This window comes from Cynocephalus volans, chromosome 4, assembly GCF_027409185.1.
Source record: "Cynocephalus volans isolate mCynVol1 chromosome 4, mCynVol1.pri, whole genome shotgun sequence".
NCBI lineage: Eukaryota > Metazoa > Chordata > Mammalia > Dermoptera > Cynocephalidae > Cynocephalus > Cynocephalus volans.
Window position 1 is genome coordinate 149,151,770 of NC_084463.1, and position 6,000 is coordinate 149,157,769.

The window sequence follows — 6,000 nt, forward strand, 5'->3', positions numbered from 1 at the left end:
GGAGAGCAGCCTATATCTCCAATAGTGAGTGTTCCTTCCCCCTGGGTCATGCAATGGGAACGTATGGGAAGTTGGGCCAATCTTGGTCAAACCGAGCATAGTAGAGCTGTAGTCAAGACCAGCATTCATTAACTACTTTGCTTCTGCCATGTGGATATTCCACTTCACATGCTATTTACTGAATAACAAATCTATTATCTGTTTGCACTGTCAACTCGCCAACATTGTTGTAAACTAAGTGTCCATGTATGCATTATCAGCATTACTGTTAGCTATTGCTGCACTTTTTAAAACTGTGCCAAAACCAATGTCTTAAAAGGAAGATAATTTATTTTAAAAGATCTACAGTTCACCTAATGTTTCTCCATTTCAGGTTGTAGGGGCTAGGAAAAATTTGCTTCATACTACAGTTCTGCCATTGTCTTTCACCAACCTGAAACTAGTTTGCTATTTGTGAAAATATCACAAAGTAAGAGGCCCAAGGAAACTATTCACAATCTCTTAAAGCTGAAGCTATGAATTGCCACACAGTCTGTTTTTCCATCATGTCATCGAACATGTCACATGGCTGAGCTCTAACTCAAGAGTGCAGAAATACATTTCACCAGTAATGAAATATGAAAAATTTATGAACATATTGAGATGATGAATATTTGGACCCAATCACTCCGTCTACCTCATTCAGTTTCATAACTCTTTAGTATCTTTTATTAAAGTATATGCAATTGCATATATTCTTAATTATTATACTTTTGAAATAAATCACAACATGCAGTAGAGCAATTTGTGCCATTTTTTCTGACCCCTGAGTAGATCATGGTTATCTTTATCCCTTTATATTTTTATAAACAGTTCAAGATTTATTTTGTTCATATTACTGCATGCTTTTGCAGCCAGACCCTCTCATGCACTCTAAAAAATATGTTGTCTGTTCATTAGATCTGTCATTCAAGGCATTCTTAGATGTCGCTAGGTTTTTTCTTCTCTGTCAATCTACACTTCTTCACCACCTTTGTATGCTTCTGGAGTTATAGTAAAATCATATTAGATAGTGTTTATTTTTTTACACTGTCTTTAATGATGTGACTTTATTTGAATTATTGATGTATTATTATTATTACTATTATTATTGGATTTATGAGGGAAGAGAGAGGCAATAGAAACCTATATATTGAGTTCAACATATTTAATAATAAGTCCACAATAGATAGATAAATGGTCTTACAGGTGTAACTTTTGATAAACATACATAAAGTTAAGTAACTGGACAAAGTACACATAAAATATAAGAATTATATACTTAGATGTAGGATTATTAATTGATTTTTGTTTTCTTTTCTCTGTAGTTTCTTCTCACTATTTTTTTTTCAGTTTGTTAATATTTCTATTTTAATAAAGAGAGAAAGGGTATGTTTGAAAACCTTGCAGGGCCGAGCCCGTGGCGCACTCGGGAGAGTGCGGTGCTGGGAGCGCAGTGACGTTCCCGCTGTGGGTTCGGATCCTATATAGGACTGGCCAGTGCACTCACTGGCTGAGTGCCGGCCACGAAAAAGACCAAAAAAATATAAATAAATAAATAAATAAAATAAAAAATAAATAAAAAAAAAGAAAACCTTGCAAAAATGCAAAAGTACCATGATCTCCAGCATTTTCACCTCAGTGAAATATCTGTGAAATGAAGAAAGTAGCCTAAAATATGGCAGCATTTATATTTAAAAACATTACAGCAAGATTATCTTCTGTATGTATTTTTCTTTTTTTCAAATTCCTTACTGAACATATATATACATAATGATTTATATATAACATGATATCAATAAATAATTCATTTGGAAGTTCTAAATAAAAGTTACATTGGTTATAACATTCATTTTAGTTACCAAACAGGCTCTAAAGAACATTCAGTAAAAGACTAATTGTATAAAATGTGAAAGAGATGAATAACTACAGATTTAGAAGTATATTGTCAAATTAGATTGAGAAGGCTTTTGGTTAGGGTGTCATAGATAATTTCCACTGAGTAGTATGTTTAGGCTAGAAAATGATAGGATAAAAAATGAAAATATGAAAAGCATATCTTAATGACAACATCAAGAAACTACACTAAGTTATGGGCAATTTCTAATAGCAAAGTGATAGATTTTGAGATGAAAAGCAGGATTATTGCTAAAAGTGAAGGTATAAGGCCAAAAACATATATACAGTTCTCTAGAAACTTAACATTTTACAGACTGGTATGCTTGGGGTCAAAAAGAGAGATTCTGACTTCTATTCCAATCAATTGTTTGCTCCGAGGAAAGTCAAAAAGCACCCAAATGTCTACGTGTGTAACTAAGGCAAGGAAGGCTTGGAGTTGTTCTATTGCAGTGGTGGCAATGGTCATGTCAACATCAGGATCATTCTGAGGTCAGGTGTCTATTGCCTTGAGTAGCAGACTTTTTGTACTTAAACAGTATTTTTTTAAAAAGCTACCTGAGGACCAGCTATTGGTCCATATAGTGTAAAAAAATATATATTTTATATCTTTCAAGCATAATTTATACTAAGCCAAGTTCAAAGTAAACCCAGAATTTCAGAGAGATGATTGAGATACCTGTGGATGATTTGTTCCAAATCCTTTTACTGAGAGGCTGAGCTATATCTTTTATGGCATCATAGACCTATAGGTAAAGGGACAAATGTAAGGAAAACCCAAAGTTGGAGATTCAGAGAAAATATTCCCTAATGTGGATTCAGGCCATGGATACAAACACACAGGTGCGAAAGTGATCAGGAGATAAACCATACCTTTTTCAGTCTGAAACTGAGATATGAGTCACCTAAGGCACTCAGGAAACTTTAAGTCTGGAAATTGGGAGAAAGTTGTACTAGACTTGTGTTCTCAATGCCTATTGGAACACGAACAACATCCTGATTAAACTAAAACATTAAAGGCCTCAACATATTTTCATACATGATGAATTGAATGTAATATCCAGTACATAGAGAAAGCTTATCAAGTACATAATAAGCCGAGCGATATATAAAAGACAAGGTGAATTATATGAAATATGTAAAATACTGGGCAATATATGAAAGACATGGTCAAATCAAATACAATAACTTTGCAAATTAGAATTATTGGATACATATTGTAAATCTACACACTCCATGTTTAAGAGGCATAATTTAAAAAAATTCACAGGGAATTAGGAATCACGATATTTTACAAAAATCATGGAAAAAAGAGCTAAATAGAAGCATCATTTTAAAAATATAGCATATGAAATTAAGATCTTAAAGTTTTAATAGTAGATTAAACATAGGTGGTGAGAGAAGTAGTATATTAAAATTTTCAGAAGAGAAAATAGAATAAAAGAATAAGACAAAAACTGATAAAAAAAAATATGAGGTAAGAGACACAGGTAATTTAATGCTTGCAGTAACATATTTAATGGGAATCCCAGAGTTTGGTTGGAAAAAATATAAATAAGAAAATTTGATGAGCTAAACATTGAAAATTGTTCTGAAATGGATACATCTAATTCCATTAATATATTTATACATCCATAGTAGTAACATTGTAGAAAACACGACAAATCAAAAAGAAAATTACATTTTAAAGGAGCAAAAGTAGTAAATTTATAACCCTTCAAAATGCTAATTTGACTGACAGCTGACTTCCTACCTGCAGCAATGGTCTGAGAAAGGATAACTCCATATCTTGAAGTCTACACCCAGTAAAAATATCAATCAAGAATAAAGGGAGAGGGGAAGGTAGCTTCGGGAGTGATTGGGTAAGTGACACAAAGAATAATTACAATTTGTAATGATGAACTTGCTAATAATATTGACTTGACCATTACATACTGTACCCAAACAATGGTAGTGAATCTGTACTGCATAAATGTGTATAATTAATTGTGTTTCAGTTCAGAAAATTAATTTAGAAAAAAGTTAGATCATCCACTCCCCCAGAAAATACAATAAAAAACAAAAGCAGAACACACAGACACACACAAAGAAAACAAAAGTGAATAGAAAATATTTTTCATAAAATATAATGTGGAGAATTTGTCTAAAATATGTGCACAGTCACATAGATGTGTAAGGGTATATCACTATAAATTTTCTGATATAATTTCTGAAAAAAATTCTGCAACAGAAACTCAATACACTATATTATTCAACATACCTATCAAATGCCTCACTGATAAATGCATATTCAACCTGAATTTTAATAAAAAATTAGAATTAAGGTAAAATACACAATGACAAGAGCTCCATATCAAGTCTATATGCAGAGTGATGGGGAGTATGTTATTTACAAAAAAATCAGATGAGCGAAAACAAAATTGCTGAGAGAAACTGAAGAAGCACAATTCACTAAACATACTAAGTTGATATATTAAAATTGGGTTATGGGGCCGGCCCGTGGCTCACTCGGTAGAGTGCGGTGCTGATAAAATTGGGTTATGGTCTTTGCTTTGTTAATTTTGGAAATTTTATGTTTTTAATAAATACATAATGAATCAAATTGCAGGTTTTTATTGTTGCATTTCCAAGACTAGAAGATCAATATTTTCATATGATTATTTATATATATATTTTTTTCTCATATGATTAACTGATTTAAAATTAATGATATTCTAAATTAGGAAGTAGGGACATTCATCCAACTGACATGCTTATAGCTTGTTGCAAGTCCCCAGTCAAGATTCTCTAGGGTGTGATTCCTCAAGGTCATGCAGTTACATTTAAATTACACACACTTTACCTAAATTTAGTTTCCAAATCTCATTCACTCTTTAGAGCCTCTCCATGCTTCCTATATCATTTTTTCCCCAAAGAGAAATAATGTGATCTATTGGAATCTTTTTTTTGCATATTCTTAAAATGAAACTCCTGTTACCTAATTGTAAACTAGAACTTTTTTGAAAAAAGTTACATTTTTGTAAAATAATACTCAAAAATTTTATTTTTTGAATCAGAGAAGCCTTCCGTAAATAAGTCTATAAATAATCTCTGGCTTCTGCTGAGTTCTTAATCTGAGTGTTATATTTTAATTTTGATGTAGAAAACTCTGAAATCAGAAATCCAATATTTTTGGCATAGAGACTCCTGTGTGAGTACAGCTGCAGTGCAGTTGTATACAATTAATAAATTTGAGAATAAGAACACCAGGTATTGAACTCTATTTCCTACATTGTTAACAAACAATGTGGATTTGTTTTACAGCCTCCTTTACTTACTTTAATGATGTTTGGTCAGATTGGTGAATATGAAAATAATATTCACTATTTATTCTCAACTTTAAAAAATCTTTGAGGGAAGATTAAAAAACTAATAAAGCTTTAGATAAATATGCCAGACATTGTATAATAATTGTGATTTTAAATCCATGTAGGTGGAAGCAAATCAAAGCAGTATAACTGTGAAATCTGGATGATTCCACAAAGATTTCAGGAAAAGTGCTGCCTGGAATTTAACATTAAAAGGTAATACTGCCAGAATTTGGTGGAGAAGGAGGTCATTCTAGTTAGAAGAGATATTTTGGTGAAGTTCTTATATTAAAAAATCATGTTTTATGCATGAAATGTCAAAAATGCTGGTGTGAGTGAAATAGAGAGGATCAGTGTGGAGTGTGGATGGGCAGTGATATTAGATATTGTGGAAATCCAGGCAGAAGTGTTTAGAATTTGGGTGTTTTGTTAGGAGGTTATCTTGAAAAATATGTAGGGATATGAACATGACACTAAAATAAAATCTTAGCAACATCAGACTTGCAGGGTGGGAGAAGGCAGGCTGACTGAAGACGCAGAGTTATCTGGCTAAGTAATGGGTGTTGAAGTGGGAATAAAAAGGGGAGCACATTTTGCAAATCTCTTTTTGCTCAAAGTTCCTTTCTCACCATTGAAACCTGAGATAAAGGGAAATCTGAGGGAGACAGAGAAAGACAAGGAAAAAAATGGAAAAAGTAAAGTTTTTGTGTTGATGGTCAGAGCCTTGAGGAAATTTGTT